Genomic DNA, 20281 nt, shown 5'->3' with positions numbered 1-20281 from the left:
TTTGATGTTTTAACAATCCATACATATTGATTCAGACTGATAATAAACAATTTGATTAGCCTCTTTCTATAGGCTGTCATTTCAATCACTTTCAGAGCTCCGATGGAGTGGAAGTGAGGGGCTGTGGAGGGAGGGATGAGGGGAGGGCAACAGAGATGGAGAGACAGAGAGAGAGAGAGGCCAAAGCTGAAAGAGAGGGTGGAGGGCTAGAGCCCCCTCCTCAGACAGAAAAAGGAATCCAGCCCTGATTAGGCCTCTGCCTTTGGTGAATTGGACAAGACAGCTGAGCTGCCAGGTTATTAACTCCCTCAGAAAATTCTCAGCCCTCTCTCAGGCCGGCCTGAATACTGCGATCTGGATCGATAAGCAATCTCCGGTGTGTACCAAATGCCTGCTGGATTCATTTGTCTCCCAGCACCCTCTCCCTCCGCTGGACAATACACCTGCACAACCAAGTCACCCTCCTCCCCTTCCCTCTTTCTTCTTCACCCTCATAGTACCCTCCCTCCTTCCTCACCTCTCTCACATTCACTCACTGGAGTCTCTGTCACTTTTTAAATAATGACCCTGGGGCTGAAGGAACAACTGCCTACCTCTATTTCATCACGGTGAGTCCCTCTCCTGCAGGCCTGGGTGACCAAGCTGTCTAGGGGAGAGAGAGCGGGGGGGAGAGAGACAGAGAAACTGAAAGAGAGAGAGGGAGAGAGAGGAGCTGTAGAGGGGGGTTTGCCCGCGGCGATGGGGACGGTGGGGGCCGCAGTAGCATCATGACTGACAGAAGCACAGATGTCACCATCAGAGCTCAATCTAAGCATATAAATGACCAGCCTATGGCAACTTTCTAGTAAACATGAAAACATACAAAGTGGGTGTTGCTATGGTTGGTATCATACAGATGGAATAAACATCTGATGGTATGCCAGTTACTCATTATGTGATGCTGTGCATTAAGAATCAACCATAGTCTATTTGTCTATAATATTGAGCTGCTTTGGGCTGCCAGTGTGGGAGTTTGTTGATTCTAGTGAGGCTCTCAGAGCTCTGAGAAAACTCTCACTACTGTGCTGCAAACTGTGTTCTGTTTCATTTACTTTAATGTGCTGAGGTTCAGCAACCAACCAGCGCTGCCAATATTGTCCATTTCTATCACACATTTAGATCTGAGAGAAAGTGGCTTCTCTCATACTCGGAGCTCCCTTACACTCAAAGCAGGCTGTTTTGTGGAGGAGAAGTAAAGATGGATTTACATAGTGATTGTGTTTGCTGATTTGGCAGGGCTTCAGCTGACAACTTTTAGTGATTCGCTGCAGCATTGATCTCCCAGATGGATTTATTGACGGGGGTGGACGGCTGAAAGTGGGGGTTGAGCTGGTGGGAGAGGAGGCGGGTGGGTGTTGGTGAGGTGATATGGGGAGAAAACAGTAGATAGCCACTGAAGCGAAGTGGACAGTGGATGAGCTTGATGGTACCTGCCTTTACTTACTGGCGGTGTTATTCCCCCGAAGGAGTTAAAAAGCCATGCTGTTTCTCATAGTGAATTTCTGTGCTTTGTCTTTTCTATTGTCTTTCTTTTGACCCTGTGTGGCTGCAGTATTGCGACCCCAGAGGGAATTGTCTGTCAGCATACAATAAAGGCAAGGCCTGCGACCGAGGACTCCATTTCTCAGGGCTAATTGTCAGAGACAATGCATGCCACTGAAAACACACTCTATGAAGGATAAACCTGGCGGATGTTTGGATTTTCTTATCGCTGTAATCTCTCATGGAGCAAAATCAGTCTGGAGCTGCGGAGATGGTTCTAAGAAGAGAGACAGAAAAAAAACTTGTGAGGGAAATGCAGTTATTAAAAGGAGCTCTGTAAATATTTGAGAGGACTTTAATGTAGCGACCAGAAAAACACTCAACAGACAGGGTGCTGTTCTTAGGCAGGGATGTGGGACAGACCAAACAGGAAGTCCCTCAAAAATGTATGATGGAGTTTTTAATCAGTCAAAGATGGCTTACTCATCAGGGGTTGATTGCAATGAAACAGTTTTGGTTCATAATGTTTTTTCCTTTGAAAGATCACAGGCTGTGATATCATCAAAGAAAAACTGTAATAATGTAATTTTGTCTGATAACATGATACAGCACACTGATCTTTTGATTGTTGTAATTGCATTCCTGCCTAACCACAGCATTATCACTGCCATGTGATGAGTCAGATTCCCAAGTAAGCACCTTTCACCTAATAATGTTGTTGAATGTACACCACATACTGCTGCTGTCGGTGCATACAGTCAGCTTTAAAGGCGCTGAACCTCGCTAATTTAACAGGAGTCAAACCAGGCCCTTCCAGTTCTCACTTTGTGCCTTTATCAACTGTTTTAAACCATTTTAACCTCCTCTGTAACTCTATCCCAGTGAGCACTTTTTTCATTAGTATCTTTTTTTTCTCTTTTCAAGGTCATTTTTAATGTGGAATCTATAAAATTGTCAATGAAGAAAGTTATTTGAATTCTTAGATTTTAATGGCTGAGCTTAAAAATTCCCATTTCAGACCTGCAGTTTTAAAATGATCCTACAATGTGTATGTCAGCAGATGAAATTACTGAGGGTAATTGCTCCCATGCCATGCCTCTCTCTCTCTTCCTCTGTCTTTCTTACACACATGTACAGTACAGCAGGTACACACACACACACACCTCACATACTTTCTGTCTTACAGCTGCCTCATATTTGTCACATTTTACCACATTTCCAGTTCCAGGTCCTACACAGTGTGGCCATTGTGGATTTTCTGTTTCTTTTTTCTGTCTTTACAATCTACAATATGGTGACTATCACTGCTTGTGTTAATCACCCAAATCACCCAGTTTTATTTATGTTTCTTCTAAACAAACACTGTTCCTGCCACCAGACATATACAGTAAACCAAATCACACTTTTCATTCATTCATGTCTCTCTGAGGATGAAGTGTAATGACTTGGTGATCCCATAACTTTTAATCTAACATAATAATTAATCATATATAATCTAAATGGTAACAAATGGATAAAATGAGAAGATAAAAATTAGATGGTAAAAATATATGGTAAAAATAAGACCCGCTAAACATCAGCATGTTAGCATTGTTGTTGTGAGCAGGTTGCCATGCTGACTTAAGCATTTACTTCAAAGTATCATTACGCCTAAGTACAGCCTCATGGAGGTGCTAGCATGGCTATAGACTCAGTTTTGTTGAGCATTTTCTGAAATAACTGATGCTGTCATTTTTCTTTTTCTGTGTGTCTGTGTGTTAAGAAAATGCAAAAGCATGGAAGATTTAAATCAGTGTGTGTGTTTTTATCCTATAGTGTACTAGGTGAGCCAACACAAAGACACATCTCTATCATCTTGAAGTAGACAATAAAGTTTTTTATCCATTTTTTTAATATTGTATAATTTTACATCATAATGTAAGAAAACTACATGTAATTTCCAGGTGCTGAGTCTTGTTCTCTTGTGTGAATATCAGAAACTCTTTCCTCTCTGTGTCTTCTCTTTTTCTCTCTCCCTCTCATTGTCCCCTCCTGACAGTGACGGTAATGTGTGAGTAGGTGAGCCGCCCTCGGGGCTCTGTACATCCACGTCCACCTCAATATAAATCAGCACTTGTCATCACAGACTCATATCACACGCAGTGCTCCCACGTCCCCTCCACAAACGTGCAGATTCCTCCTTGTTGGTCGATACCGTCCAAGACGCCAGTGGCCAGAGCATTAAACCTGTCCAGTCTCACCGGCAGTGTCTCCCTCTCTGTGTCGCTTTGTTTTCTCCCCCCTAGACCTGTGGGTGCTCCCGCATGGTGAAGTTAAACAGATGTGACTGCATTAGATTCAGCCCGGACAGAAACACACCTCTGCTGCCCTGAATGCATTCTATAATTATCCGCCACACCTTGTATCAGGAAGTCAGCTCATGTCAAAAGTGCAAGTGAAATCTAGGGTCACTGTCAGGAAAATGGGTCTGATAGTGACAAGGGCCAAAGCAGCTGCAGAGGAGTGAAATAAGATTTAAATAGTGTTCCTGCAAACATGTAGTCTGACTGCACCAAAGGCCTACTGGCTTTCATTTCACTCTCTGAATTCTGAATTTGTGTTGTTGGTTGTCACTACATTGTTTCGTAAGAGATCCTGAATCTGATGTCACCTGTGTTGGCCGTCTAACATGTACTAACATGGCAATAGAAACACAAATGGCAGGTTTACTCAAATACAAATGGATTTTTGTAAGTTTATTATCTTGGAAACTTGTAGGTGGGAATGTGTGGATCTGTGAAGGTGAGATGCCACTTTTTAAAAAGAGTATATATCCTCAATCAGATGCCCTAAGAAAAAAACCAAGGTCTTCTGATGAGAAGCATGCATTTTAACTTTTACTGCACTGTACAGTTTATATCGATTTGCATACAGTTAATTTCAAAATGAAAGCCACAAAGCATTCAATAAATTCAAGTTTGTTGTATGGGGGATAAGTGCTGCATATATAAACATCATCAAGAATTAGAATTCATTTGATGCCTCAGAGATTATCTGATGGAGGAGGAGCAGCTGCTTTGGCCTGGATTCATCCAGCCACTCTGATTGTGGCCACTGATTGATTTTTAAGTTAGGAAGAGGCAATCAGTAAATACCACCCAATCAGGGGCCAAGAACATAGAAAAGATTAGACAATTTGAAGTAATCAATGAAAATATTCTCTGATTTGCAAGGGCTCAATTACCGCCATAAATCAGGCATCATAGCACACAAGTTAGTTCACAATAAAACAAAGGCCATTGACAGGAAAACTATAAGAGATGAATTAAAGGTCCGTGGGAGGAAGTGCAGACTAGCGTGGTAATGAGACAGAATTACAGGCCACAGATTCCGGCCTGCTTCCCTTGCAGAAGCTGTCAACAACTAATGGGCTGCAGCGAGTGCCACTATCTGTCATCCTGCTTCCTGTCCACATATTTACTCACTTATTTATCGCCTTGATGCAATATCATCATTTCTAATGTTAAACACCCTCCATTCCTAACAAACATAGACTCGTTCTTCAGAGGACAGGATATGGATGTAGACAGGATATTGCCCGTAGTAAGTCAACATTCATTTACATTTGAGAGGCCGGTCTACCAGACTGCACCTTGATAAACAAAGTTAACACTGTATCATATTGGACCATTTTTATTTCCATTCAGATGAGAGGTTCTTTCATCGTGATTGTAACTGGGATAAGGATATATGAAAGATGGAAGAGGACATGCAGCTCTGTGCCTTGGCAGGTGATCACATAAGCAAAGTGTCATAATATATGTCTCAGCTGCAGGATGTCCCATAAATGTGTGCTTGAGGAACCTGCTCCATCATTAGTGGTGTTCTAGAGATTATGTTGTTGAACTGTAGACAGTAGACTCTTCCTTTCTCTGTGCTCTCTCGTGTTCATGGAGGATGTTCCCACTTAGGACGGTAGAGCTTCATGCTGTCTTGGCAAGGAGTCGAAGCCCCTGCGCTCCGCCTTAATGGACTGACTAGACAGATGATCCTGACAGCGACCCGCACAAGTGCTTTTGATTCTATCATCCTCCATGGGGTCGGGCTCCTTTATCAGAGGAATTACTTAAAGTGCCTCTTATTTCATCATCCAGAATGTCAACGAGACTGCATTCTTTTAATTTATACACACCCCAAACAATCACAGCATCGTACATCACACAACGGCCTCTGAAAAATCATTGTTAGGAGCCCAGGCCAGGTGCAGAGTCATTAACCTACTCCGAGGTATGAGAGAAAGGTCATTATACAACGCTCCTGCAACATTTCTCTGAGAGCAGCTTTTGTTACTTGACCTCTCCTTTATAACACTATCTACACGAACAGAAGCATGCATCGATAAACTCATTTCCTCCTCCCCTGGGCAGCTACGAAGGGTCAAGGAATGTATTTTTCAACTGTAACCCACCTAACTTCTGTATTAGACCTCTTTAGTAGTTAGCTGCATTATTTGTGTTTTTTTCCTCATTTCCTCAAGATTTGAGAAGAGTAATAATGAACCTAATAACAAAAGTTTATTTGTATAGCACCTTTCATATAAGAAAGCTCAAATGCTTTACAACAAGGAAATCACACACCAAAAGTGACATTTCCTTAAATATTCATCCTATATGTCAAAGCTTTTTCCACAAGAGTTCATTCTTACATTATGGGAGGAAACACAAGAAATATTACTTGTAAATAAGTCTGTAGTACATAAGGGTTTCCAATAGGTCAGCTGATATGGTATAGAGTACGTTTTCCTGTAGTGATCTAAACCTGCTAGCACGCTGTATACTTTCCACATAGTCAAGGTATACCTCATCCCAGTAGTTTAAACATTAGAAGACTGTTAGAGTACAACACTGTGAAATATGTACAAATACTACTAGAGCAAGGTGTGACTAATAACTTTAATCTTATCTCCAGTATACAGCATGCACTACATTTACAGCAGCCTGCTAGATTAGATAGACACTATACAGATATGTTATACCGTCCTGAAAGAGATCTACCATCAGCTTCCCATAACGAGATGCACAGGTTTGATCCCATGTTCTAATCTAAAGATGAACATTTCTTGAGAGCAGACAAATTGAAATTATTTGGGCAGGGGGGGGGGGTTAAATCAAATTAAGATCACTGCGTGTTGACCATAAAGATACCCGGCACACAAATACTCAAGAACCAAAGAGAGCAGCCTCACATACAGTGCAGATGAGTAGTGCAAGAAAACACTATGACATGTGTGTTAAATTAATCAAGTTGGTAGAGGCATGTGCTGGTACAGTACTGACTCCTCTGACTTTGCTTACCCTTGGAAAGCTTTCTGCGCCCTATGATCCAACATCTGAAGAGCTGATAAAAACCCTTCAGTTGCCTCAAAGCAGCTGTGAGGCTTAACATTGTCAAAAAGGGGTTTTTATTTCCCTACCGTTTCGACCTCCTGTGTATATTTTATTGAGCTGTTCTCATCCCACAGCGGTGCGCGCAGCCATAAGCTGCCGAAAATGTATTTTGAAGCTCATTAATAGAGGACGTGCATGCTTGGAACATGTAGCATCCTTTTTTAGAGTCACTTGTGAAAGAGTGCTAGGGCCATGGCGAGAAGCTCAGAAATCGTTGTTTTTGATATTCAGCGAGCTTTTCATCTTTTTCTGCTGCAACACCGCATGAGAGGATTAGGGAAGTTAATGAATTATCCTCAAAGGGGCCAAGACAGTGTGTGCAAGCTGCACTATCCCACGTCTCATAACATGGAGCTGTTTGAATTTATTGAACTGAGGGCTGAATTTTCCCACACTGATCTGACCCAGTTCAAGATTATACCCAGTCCCCTTTCTCTGCAATCAAGATGACAATGTGAGACTCTTAACTCTTCTTAATCTTTTGTAAGTCAGAAATATCATTAAACATAACCTAAAGTGAAAGTCGACTTTCTAGTGAAACATTTGGAGTGGCCTCACCGCCTCCTCTGCAAGTTGCTAGGTATCCACAACAGTAGTTTCTGTGATCAAATCAAGGCCTTAAAGTGTGTGTCTCTGTGTGTGTGTGTGTGTGTGTGTGTGTGTGTGTGTGTGTGTGTGTGTGTGTGTGTGTGTGTGTGTGCGTGTGTGTGTGTGTGTGTGTGTGTGTGTGTGTGTGTGTGTGTGTGTGTGTTGGTGGGGGCGGGAGTCAGTGGATCCCCTGGGCAGCTAATGTTGGAGATTGTATGCTCCTGAACTTCTGCTAAGTGAAAACAGTCCACAAAAGTGAAATATCACTTTAAGATGTCGCCTCTTGCCAATGGCGTCTGTTTGCTCAACCCCCAGAGGCAGGCCAATATCAAATGCACCAGCACAAATGATAATAACACAGTAAGACCTTTCTATTTTTCCAAATTAGGTTGAGCCACAGATCAGTGCCCTTGAGGCCAACACAGAGACTCTAATTCTTCCCTGAAGATTTTTCTCTTCAGTTTTCTATCATATAAAGCAAATATCAAAAATGTGATTTGAATCCAGGAAAAAATTTAATCTGAAGGACGCCAGAAGGAGGAACAGTGCAGTGGGTGACAACACACCACCTTGCTGGCTCGTCTTTTACAGGCATCGATTGAGTCTGTGTAGCTCACCGTCAGCTGGCTACATGGCGAGGCAAACCCTGGAGAGGCTGTGCTCAAAGTCACTGAAACAGCACACCAAACTGCCCCCGGGGTTAATTGAAGTCCCTCGAGTGACTCAAGTGCCCCCTCTTTAATGGGTCAACCCATAAAATGTTGTACTTCTGAACAGCAATGGGAAAAAAATGTATCCTCTTATGGGCCTTTTTTCTCATCGTTTCTCTCCTTGAGAGGAGGACTCGGATGTGGCTGGGCTTAAAAACACTTAACTTCCTGAACTTGAATAACAAAAGAAACATCTTGAACAGAACTAGGCTGATAATAATATGGTATTTTTTTCCGTTACCACAAGTATCTCTTCTTGGTAATAAGGCCAAGTTGATTGTGCTCACTTAAAGGTTAGAGCAGTAGCTTTAGAGAACAGCTAAATACCTCAGCAGCCTGGGAAATTCATGGAGAAACTTGACCAGATCACTTGAGTTTTTTCAAAGAAAACTTTAACCTTTTGGGGTATATGCTTATTTGCTTTTCAAGAAATAGATAAAGTATGGAGCTACAGTCTGATTAGGGTCACATAGTATAAAGACTGAAAGCAGCAAGAAACCGCAAGCCAGCTCCTCCCAAGGTCTCAAAATATGCCTACCAACACTGCAAGTTCACTAATAATACATATCGAATGTGTTTAATCCAGACACAAACAAAAATTTTAAAACAGCTTTGTGGTTTTAGGAGCTATTATGCAGTGACAGTAACTGAGTAGGCTACTGTAGTAAAGCTGAGATGCTACATTGAAGTTACAGCACATACACACTCGAGTACGGATTAAATAATGTATTAATTAGTAAGCTATAGAGGTGCGTAGGATATTTTTGAACTTTTGAAAGCAAAGCTCACTATTCCTGCCATCTTCATGGTATGCTAAGCTAACTCTACATCTGTACTTACAGTAACACACAAATTAAATGAAAGTGGTATCAATGTTTATCAAAAAGGTTTATTTCCAAAAATGTTGAACTATTTCTACAATCAACATTCTCAGGAAGGAGACACTAATTCTACAGCTATAGGCTACCAGTGAAGATCTAGAGAGAAAACTAAAAGACAATGTTTGTATTTGCAGCTTACTTCTCAAGCACACAAATATATTCATGCAAAGTGTTACTGGAAAACAGCATGTGTGCACAGTGAAACACTTCACTGGGTAAATGAAGGTTAAAAACATACAGAGTGAAAATACAAGGTAAATACTGTTCCATAATGAAGTCAGGCTTTGCAGTGTCAACACATTTTACAGCACTCCACCATCTATCAGTTTCAATCAACAGTGATTCCCCTTGCTACATTGAATCAGAGGTATCTGCAAACGAAATCTTTAAACATCTTAAATCTTTAAAAACTAATTTACTTAATGTCTTACCATTCTAGATTAAAAGCTCTGTCTGCAATTATATTAGGCCAGTGATTACCAAGTTCCATGATTTACCCGGCAACTGTGTAGTGAGCGTGTGTGTTTGTGTGTGTTTATGTGTTTTTTGTATGCCCAAAATTAGGCAAGTTATGCATGAAAGTGAAGTGTCACTACTTGTCTGTGTGTGTGTGTGTGTGTGTGTGTGTGTTAGAGAAAAACAAGATGATGAGAGGTGATGTTCTTGGCCTCCATTCAGAATGCCTTCTTGCATCCCTGTCATTTCTTGGAAGATAATCTTGCCATTGATTAGTAAAAAAATGCTTGAAAATGAAAATGAGTATCTCTCAACCCACTTAATCAAGAGAGTATATTGATCAGGTTTCTAATGAAGGATCATTTAGATAGGGTGGAAAAGAATAGGTTGGCATATCATATCATGTCAAGGAGTAATAGGATGTCTTTATCTGAAGATTCCCGGATATCAGTAAAAGCAAGTCTTCCATATCTTCATAATGGAAGCCTGCATCGCTCTCTGATTATCTAATGTTCTCTGCTTAAAGGGATATAATACACTCCAGGATGATTTTTCCACAGCATTCCTTTGGTATTTACCAGCTTTTCTGCAACACAGTAGTAAATGTTGGCACCATCACTCATTTTGTCTGTGTTAGTTTCTGTGTCTTAGTTGAATAGCTTATAATTTATTTTTATTTTGCATTACAAAGTTTTGTGTTTAAAGAAACCCTCAAAACCCTTTTCTATTTTTCCCATTTTGTCCAAATGATAGAGAAATAGTATTAGGCACTATAGATACAGAGATATATATGAGATACAGTGAAGTTAAATGGTATTTTTTAACAACAAAAGGTAACATTAGAAAATTGCAAAATGCGCCCATCAATTTATGCAGTATAATCCTAATCTTAAGTATCTAGTTGTATGTTCAGCATCGGATTCCAGACTTGAAGACAGTGCACATTCATTTGACAGAAAACTGCTCATCCAGCATATGAGCCAAAAAGATTTTCTAGCTTCATGGTTTGCTTCGGCGTTGTTCAGCCCACTGCACATGTGCATCAATGTCTCTCTTCCTGGCCCTGCCTGCTGGTCCAGGTCAGCTCATAGATTTCATATTGGAAGTATATCACATATTAAAGTAGCTTTTGCTTTGGGAAAATTTAACTAAATTAAATTGGATTAAATGCTAAATTCTAATTAATAGATTTAAATGTCAAATACTTAGAGTAGGCTAACAATTTGGTTTCATGTCTCCTTTATGTCTATTGGGAATATAGTTTTTGGATCCACAGTTTTTGTTGCTATACTCTGGTTGGCCACTGTGGCAAACTGGCAGTAAGCCTGAGTTGTGACACCATATCTAACTATCTTAACCTGAAGCAAAATAAGGAAAGTGAGTAAGTTTAATGTTAAAATGATTGGGATCGGAAGTCAGTGTTTTCCCAACTCATCATGAATCCTGAGCATTTAGCCTTAGCAACAGTGTCACTGAATTAATGGATCTTCCAGTTGACCTGGTGGCTTCTGTAGCTTTTTTAATTTCATTTCATATTTTCATATTGATTTGTTTTGAATGATGATCAATGTTATCAATTGCTGGAGGGTTATAAATATGGACACGACAACATTTCAGGAGATAAATTAAATTGAAACACCACTGTGTGTTCTGAGAAGTCATTGTGTTTTCTAAATGGCTGTTGTGTTTTATGAAATGTTATTATTTTTGTTTAACTGATATTTGTGCACTTCTGGGCCACCATACAAACTCTTTGAAAATACTGTCACATACAGAGTTGATGAAGGAATACAATTGATATACTTATCCAAAGCAGGTTCTAGTAAAAATAAAACTCAAACAACAAAAGTAAAAAAATATTGCCCAGAAAATGCCAGTATGATAGAGAAATGCTATGAGGTGCTGCTACATTACAGGGAAAGGAGACAGGTGAAAGTTAAGATCGTATACAACACAGGGAATGTCCAGATTTTTATCCAGGGTGGGTTTTTTTTTTACAATAACACTGGTTTAAATGATCTAAACTAGCTTTAGTGCCATGCTCTACCCATTGAGTTACACTGGGAATGGACATGGAGCCAGTTTTATCCTCTGACCCACACAGAACCCCAACAGTGTGATGCCATGTTGTATCACATGAAGAGTTCTTGGCAGCCAAGTGATTGAGTAAAGTTCCTCTAACAAAACAGGGTTATGGACTCACATCCTCTTCTATTTGTTTCTCAGTGCTTCTCATATGTCCTTGTATTCCGTCAGTTAGCACTCTCATGCAAAGTTTAAATCTGTAATGCACTTACCATAAAGGCCGTGAAGTGTGCAATCACACCTAATGGTGCCGTGTTAAAACACAGTGAACACAGCCTCTAGGGGTCCATATACGACCCAGAATGCATTGACCACTGCCACTGCAGCCCGAAGGGCACTGTGTTATGATCAAAAGACAGTGGTGAGGCTACTGGGAATGTGAAACCAGAATCAGCCCTCATTATGGCTTTGAGACATCCATTTGAGCATTTTTAATATGTGTATCCTATTAGGCAGTTTAAGTGCTTTTTGATAATTGTGCTTTGTACTTTTACAGCACTTCAGTCTATTCCCAGTTCAATTTCCTCTTTTATCGGACGTTTGAAATATTGATCTCTGACAGATAAAAGCAAACACCATAATCTCACTCGGGTGAGCTGGTGAGTGAGTGAGCGCGCAATGTAGGGGAATACACCGGGGACTGGTCGCCCCCCCATCCCCTCTCTCTTTTATTACCTTTATTCGTCAACAGAATTTGCTTACTGCTCTGGGATGTTTATGTAAAGCACCTGCACACTGATGGGTGGTTGATATGGCCATCTCTCCCAGTGCCACCCCCGCGCCCCACCCCCCCAAATCTCTCTGCCAGCCCACCCGTCTCCTCCCCCTCCATCAACCCCCGATGACATTTTGCAAAATGCAGCGCAGGGGCTCCCGAGGTGCTTCCGATGATTGCCGCTGCTTAAACTGCTGTCAGCACTGTCAGGATAACAGTGATTTATCTCCATAGCACTTTATGGAAGTTAGTGTTTTCTGTTAACCTGAGCACTGAAATGCTGCTTGGTGCTGGCTTGCAGTCACTTTAACCTGAATCAATCACGTCTTGATTTTTCCATAAAAGAAAAACCCTCTGTAAATAACACTTGAGCTATTGGTGCATTGAATACACTAAGCCCAATAGCAGTCCTGCTAAGCTGTGCTTGATGTGCAGATATCATTGTTACCTGTTTCCAATATCCTCATGCCAATGCAGGGATTTGATTCTTTGACTTTTGCGTATAATTTCTTCAAATGGGGAAACACTTAATACCAATGCTGTCAAGAGACATAAACTGAACCTATGGTGTGAGGCAAAGCATCATGGGAAAAAAAAAGTTTGAAATCACAATCGTGCAGATGTGAAACAATAATGCACATTGATTGTGTATGAAGCAGTATATTCTTTCGTCTGAGTTGAATCTGTTCAGTTTTAGATAGCAGCTCCCTCTTGAGATGATAGAAGAGCTGTTTTGATGTTTAAAGCATTGCTAATCTTCTAAAGCCTTAGGCTACTCATCCCACTGCATATTTGCAGGCCTGTCAGTTTTAGTGGGGATGCAAGACGATGGTTTTCTTTTCTTTTTTTTTCTTTTTTTTCGCCTATTTTTCCTTTTTAGCCTTGCAGACACTATTTGAGATTTACTGCAAACATTTGACCACCGGCCTGGTGTATTGACTGCGTTTGACAAGCGTAATCCTTTTCTTCTTTCCAGTCACTTCCATTCTGCGATCAATCAGAGCATCAATGCCCTGTAGACTGCTATGAAGTGCAGACGCAGTGTTCGATCATGAGCCAGGCACCTTGTGGACTTTCACTATAATATAGTGATTGATTCATCTTCAAAGATATCTTAAGTGGTTGGCTGGGCACGGTATATAATGCCTTTTGTTGACTGCAGCCCTTTCTTTTACCCAGTTTGCAATCCTTTAAAACAGAAACACAAGCACACACATCAAAACTTAACCCAAGACAAATACATTGCTTTTTGATGTGATTCATTCCCGCTCAGCCCTTGAATTTCTCTTGTGGGACACAACTTTGATTTGAAAAATGATAAAGTGTTGAGTAGTGTACAAACAGATGCTCTTTGAATCCTTTTAGATTCCACCATTACTTTCTGGTTTGGAAATTGTAAATTTGAACCTGAATCGCAATAGAAAACTGTTCCAGATTAATCTGACTGAAACCCTGTACTTTAAGGGGAAGTTGTGGTAGACCTATACTTTGAGCAAACACTGAATAAGGCCAAATAATAGACTTTAAAGTTTCAGCGGAGACCAGACAAAACCCATGGATCTGCAATAGCTTTTATGTCCATTTGAGTTAGTGTGTCCTCAGGGTTGGTTTACCTATTTCAGCAGTGAAGTTTAATGCCACAGTCATCTTACAAGAAACCAAAGAGCAACTATTATTATGTATCTTATTCACCTATTGACAGTCGGCAAAGTGAAAAGCGAGGATATGGTGCATGTTTTTCTTGCAGCATCCAGGGGTTGGGGTGAAGGGTCAGAAACCTTCGCTTTGTCATCTAATATCAACAAGATCAGCACATTAAAAAGCCTCATCCTCAGAGAATGAGAACACACAATGCAGCTGTAACAGCGAGCTGCAGTGATCGTATTGATATGTTCATGTTCATCTGGAAGAAGTGTGTGTGTGTGTAGGTGTGTGTGTGTGTGTGGTGGGGTGGTTGGGAGGCTGATGGGGTTGGGAGAACAGTTGCATTGCAGAAGTATTAAAGGAAGTGTAGTAATTACAGCAGAAGCAGTGTCAGTGACCTCCAGATTGCACTATCTTGTCTCCTTTGTGCCTGCCTTTGCAGCACGCCTCATTGAGTGAAATTGTATCTTTTCACTTTGGCTCTCTAAAAATGTGCATGGTATTGGGAGCCAGTGAGGCGTGATGTTTTTTTTTTTTTATGCCCTTTTCTCCACCTCCTTCTCCACCCCACCCTCCAGCCTCCCCCAGCTGCCCCTCTCCTCTATCCCCACTGTCTTACTGGGAGGTATTTCATGAACAGCTGGGTCCCGGGAGAGGAGAGGTTAGTGAAAGAGGCGTGCTGTGTATAATTCAATGATTATCAGGTGTGTGTATGTGTGCGTGTGTGTATATATGTGTGTGTGTGTGTGTGTGTGTGTGTGTGTGCATGCGTGTGTGGCCCTCCCCCTCTATTGGCAGGTGTCAGGTGACAGGCAGGCCATGTCACTGGCTGTCAGCTGGCTTTCTATTGGAGCAGTCACACTGTTCACAACATTACCATAAGCTGATGAGGAGCGCTTGAGCTCGTCTCAGTCCACACAGTCTCTGATGTGCAGCTCTGATGTGCACACGGGAGACTCAGTCCCATGTCCACTGTAATGCACGTACAATGCATCTGCTTCTCTGATTTTTCAGCTTCTTCCTCACTAAACTGGCATTTCTCACCACTATAAATAGAATTTATGCAAAGTAAATTGATTTTCATCTTGTAGTGTGAAAACTTAAAAAGGGTGACATCAACCCTCTTTTGGTAGAGAATCTCAATGTCTACTATCTTTTGCCGCAGACACTCTGTGATCACTTGTTTTGTGTGTGAATATATTTAATAGCACAATACATTTGTTGTCATTGCTAGATTCGAATATTTATACTTTCAGACAACTGCTGACATATCAAATAGTGATTTGAACAAGGTTCTAAGTGCAGCTGGCCTGGATTTACTGAGCAGCAGAAGTCGACTGACAACAGAAACAGAAAGCTATGTAATAAAAATGACATTTTAATGTGTGTATGGCCATAACAGAACACAAAATAAGCAATAAACAAAGTTTCCAAACAATGTTTGTCAGAGTAATCTATCCATTCAACCATCTGCTGCTGTTATTTGCCACCTGACATTAAACCAATACAGAAGATTGAGACTATTCTCACCTGCAGTGTTGTAATGTGGACAGTAAACAAATAGAAAACAATCTGAGACACTTGTGTGGACATTGCCACATATGACACATTAACAACATTTTCACATTTACCTTGATTTTTTTTTTTAATAGATCAAAATTAAGTGTAGGCAAGACCTCAGAAAACACATTTCTCTTCATAATGTCTTAAAGCTTGTGAACACAATAGCTATGGAAAGAGAATGTTAAATATTAAGAATGTTTTGTATGTTATCTACTGCATATCGTCTACTGTAGTATTCAATATGGTCTCTTTGAGTAAATAAATCACTTTAACATTGCTACATGGTGTTCCATCTCCGATCGCTCCTGACTGACTGTCTGACCCTCAGTTTAACACAAATTACCCTCCAAAATCTCCTCTCTAAACCCCACATGCTTGATTATGCTGTATAAACACAGAACCAATCTGCCTATTACCAACACTCGTAATGGGCAGATTGCTACGGAGGGGGTTCAAAGATGGTCGCACATTGGTGTTACCTTTAGCATGCTAATTGCTATTCTACTCCTCAGTGGGGATCCTGTTTGAGATGGAGGGTACATGTGAACTCCTCTCAATCCCTGGATGCTGCTCTTGGCTTGTACTGTCAACATTCTGGGCCACAGGGAGGAGAGGAGCGCGGACACTGACACTTGCTACAAATCTTTAAACCCAACTCCTTTCCTTTCATTTCTTCTCTTCTCAAAGAAAGAGCACTTTATCTCAGCCCCTCCATTAGTGCCAGAGCTGGTACTCAATAGCTGTGTGCTGTATAACTACATCAACAAGTTAATATCACAAACATACAGTATGAGGTGAATGATGTTTATTTGAATGCTACATACAGTACCTGTACTATTTCAAACTAACTAAAAGATTTTTTTTTATATTTTCGAATACACATGAATACATAGGGCATGACATTGTCTACACAATATAGCACACTTTAAACTGAGACTTCCATTGTGCTCATTTTGTAATAGGAGCACAATCTCACTCCAAGGATGATTAATGCCTCTAAAAGGGCATCAGACACTTTTGAGGCCAAACTGCACACATGCGCAAAAATTTGTTAAAGTTTTAAATGGGGCATGGTTAGTGGCAGCTCTGATCGATAGCGTTAGCTGTGACAAAATACATAAAAAGTGAATCAATGCTAATAAAGTGAGCTCAACCTCGCAAGAAAGCCTCTGTCCCTTCCATTCACCTCCAGATTTGTTGCCGTCCTCGTCCAGCCATAACGTGAGACATGGTAGACTGTCAGTGACACAAAGACTAGGTCAGGGATCACATCTATTAACATTTATTAGTTACCAGGTTCCTCCTCACAGTAAAGCAAGAGGGAGGAAGTATATCATATCAAAAACAAAACAAAAAAACCCTTCTTCTCTTTATTATTATTTGAGGGCACAGTTTTGTTAATGATTACCCATTTTCCTAATGTCGTTATATTGACCAGTTGTGTTCCAGGAAAATGTTCTCAAATTGTACAGTCTGTAGTTTTTTGAATATCAGTGTCATGAAAAACAATGATTCACCAAGGATTTCCCAGTTTGACTTAAAAAAAGTACAATATCACAGTGTCTGGATGAAAGCATAGTGTTTAACGGCATACAAAGTGATATGTTCCATCTGTTTTTTCATGGTGTTTTTCCGGGAATCTACTCTACATACCTGCGCTAACCTCCACACTGTAAGCATGTCTCCCTCTCTTAAGTCTCAAGCACCTGTTAAACTCTAAGAACACTTGACTGCATGACTGTGTTCTCAAAAGAAATTTTAAAACAAAACAGTGTGGGTGGGAAAGCACAAAATCTTTGTACACAGAAAATAGTTTTATGATTAGAATGAAATACCAGAAAGTGTTTTTTTGTTTGTTTTTTTAATGGGAATCTGGAAATTAAATGTTGTTCTGCTGTTACAGTCATTTAAAGCCAATATGGATAATAGTAAATCTGTGTAAAAGCAACTGTTATGGAAGATTATGGCATTTTCCATGTAAAATGGTCTTGTGAGGAAATTCAGCTCCATCTTATATAGTTTTAATTTTTGTTGTCACTTCAGTATTTATTGAAATATCAAGCCTTATGTAACCTCGTGTTGATCTAGTTTACATGTGCATAGCACAGGCCTGCTAGGATCTGCTCATAGAGGTCAAATTACACAAGGCCTGTTTGATTTAATCTACATTCATGGAATAAATGTTCATGGAAACCTGAATGAACTCTACTCCTTTTCGTCATACTCAAACTTGTGACTTTGTTTAACTTAGGGATCAAATTGTGTGTTTTGTGCACAAACATGCATTTACACGCTGGAACTAAACACCTTGTTATGACTTCAACTCCATCACCTATTAATTAAGATTAATATGGAGCACACATGGAAAACATTTAAGATGTGACTTGAACTTTTTATTTTTATTCAAAAAGTGTACTGAAATTGATCTACAGTATCACAAAATGTCCTGTCTTTATCATATCTATGCATAGAAACTAAATGTATAATGCATGGTTTGATATGTTATTTAAGGCCAAAAGAAAGAAAGAAAGAAAGGGAAAGAAAGAAATAACACTACTAGTGTGTGTAGTATTTTTTTCTGGTCGCTTTGCCATAAAGTATCTACAGAAGTCTGGAAGCATTATATCCAAAGACAATAAAAAACTAGTTCAGCTTTCATTAATAACTATAATGGCATGTGTGTAAAAGTACGTGTGTGTCCTTACAACATACAAACATGTGCATAATGGATGTGTTTGTGTCTTCACATAAGCCCTGTCTTATAACAGTTTGTGATCTAGAGCACAGTGCCCCACAGTGGCCAAATGTGGGACAAGTTTCCTCTCTCCCAGCTCCCCCAGCACCTCCATCCTCCTGACTGCATGTGCCTCTGCTCCAAGGTGGACAGCACATTTACATAAAGGTGCAACCACTTTGCGCCTGTGATCATCAACACTGTTTATCGTTTGATCAGCTATGATTGATGCTCTGTTAATACAAATTTAACTTAGCGTATTTTCCCTGCCAAGGGACCCATGAAGAGGTTCAATTACAGAGCAATCTCATTAATTCGAGAGCTTGTTAGCGAGAGAGGACAGCAGGCTTTTTTTTAAATTCTGGAATGCAGATGTGTAAGGGACATAATTAGTAGATAAGAGTCCTAATTGGATCCTGCTGTGTGGCTGCAGAGGGTGTAGCCCTTGCTATGTTTTACAAGTTCCACGGTGTGGAAGTACACTTTTTTATAACCTGCTCACACACACGCACCATCCGTCACACACAAAGTGGGAGGGGAGTTCTTGCTCTCCTGTATTGTTAGTGAAAGATCATTCCTGCAGACATACAACAAAACTTTCCTTTGTTTTGTGACGGTTTTATTTAAATTGAGTGAACGTTTCAATATATTACTATTTAGATAAAGTATACGTTACTGAAGGCCTCAGCATTCCAATATTGGGTTATACCACATAATAGAGCACTCATATTTCAGAGGTTAGTAAAGTTGAGTGAAATGGGCAAACTAATAGACAAGCAGCCGGTACAGAGTCAAGTGGACATCTTTTTTTGGTTGACAAAGAATGCAGGGTGAAAACATCAAACACTCCTGTGTGCCTGCTTCACAGCACTGTTGTAACGTTTTTATGACACAGGTTCTTTTTTCCCGGCCTTGTCTCCCAGGCCATGTAAAATGTCAGAGAGGTGGAGGGCTTAGCAAGCCCACAGGGCTGCTCCACAGAGGCATATCAAAAGGCCGACCACCCTCTGGTCGAGCACACACAGCCAGCTTCATTGCCCTCGTTAGATGGCTGTGTTATTTAAGCATGCCCGTCTCTTGGCCTGTGGGGGGACCTGCTACGAAGAAATGGGCAAGCAAGGCAGCCGCTCATCGTCCTGTATCCTCTAAGGACAGATACGAGCCTGACAGTACTCATCGCGGTGGTCCACTCATGTCTGGAACTCCCACGCTCACCTCCCCTTCTGTTAGCAGTGAGTCCTGTGCAGCAGTCTGAAGGTTCAGGCCCAGCATTGGCACAGCAGGACCTGGGAGGTCGGAGCAGGAGGGAGGAGGCAGCAGCTGGGTGTGGAGGGTAGTGTAAACCCAACACTGGATGGCAGATCTCCCCCAGCTGTGCCTATCTGAGGGGAAAAGTGGCCCAGAGGAAGCTCCATTAGTTCCAGGGACGGCTTGGGCCCTGAGTGGCCGATGGCAGCAGCAGAGCAGAAATACACTCTCCTTCTCTTCCGGCATCACCGACCCTCTACACTCAATTACTTCTCTGGGAAAGAGGTCTACGGACAATGAACACAGTCTTGTGGTGGAGGCTGATGTATACTTTATTTACACGTTTTTTTTTCTTTTTCTTTAGTGAAAGAAGTTTTTGAGAAAATTGCACTGGAATTGTACCTGAGTCTCGCATCTAGTGTGGCCAAAGCCCCAAGAGCTCTTTACAGCATGTTCTCTTTGATGTAGACCACTGACTGTGAACAGTGTCAAGCTTGTACTTTAATCCAAGTATTGTATCACTGAAAAAGCAATCAGTCGAGGAAGTCTTACCACATGTCATGTCCACACAACATAGTCAAGTCACAGAGTGGGAACTGAACTTCAAGTATCTGAAGACTTTGCTCTGTCTTTTACAGTGTAATGAAGCTGATCCAGTATCAGTATAAATGTATTCACTGTGAAGAGGCTTGAATAGTACTATTTTGTCG

Source organism: Scomber japonicus, chromosome 1 (genome assembly GCF_027409825.1).
Source record: "Scomber japonicus isolate fScoJap1 chromosome 1, fScoJap1.pri, whole genome shotgun sequence".
NCBI lineage: Eukaryota > Metazoa > Chordata > Actinopteri > Scombriformes > Scombridae > Scomber > Scomber japonicus.
This window is presented reverse-complemented; position numbering follows the sequence as displayed.